The sequence below is a fragment of the Pyxicephalus adspersus genome, chromosome 5, assembly GCF_032062135.1.
Source record: "Pyxicephalus adspersus chromosome 5, UCB_Pads_2.0, whole genome shotgun sequence".
In the NCBI taxonomy this organism is placed as follows: Eukaryota; Metazoa; Chordata; class Amphibia; order Anura; family Pyxicephalidae; genus Pyxicephalus; species Pyxicephalus adspersus.
The window spans coordinates 333188-333482 of NC_092862.1; positions in this window are offsets into that span (position 1 = coordinate 333188).

The following is a 295-nucleotide window of genomic DNA, read 5'->3' on the forward strand; positions in this document are numbered from 1 at the left end:
AGGTCTGTGCCAACATTGGTCAGATATTGTGTAAGCCATTGAATCACTAGAGGAGGGGAAGAATTCTTTATTAGTTTGGTTCTTGTTAGGATGAGAAAGGGTCCGATTCAAACAATGAACGTTTTCTAAACAAACTCATTGTAGAGTTGTCATAAATACACCAAAGGTTAAGAAAAAAGCCATTCATGGTATTTTCAGTCCTTGTGCAGAAATAAATCACACAGAAGGTGATGAGGAAAAGGCCTTGGAAGCCCATGGAGGCCTAAATAAAGCAAAGCTAGAGACTGAGCAGGGA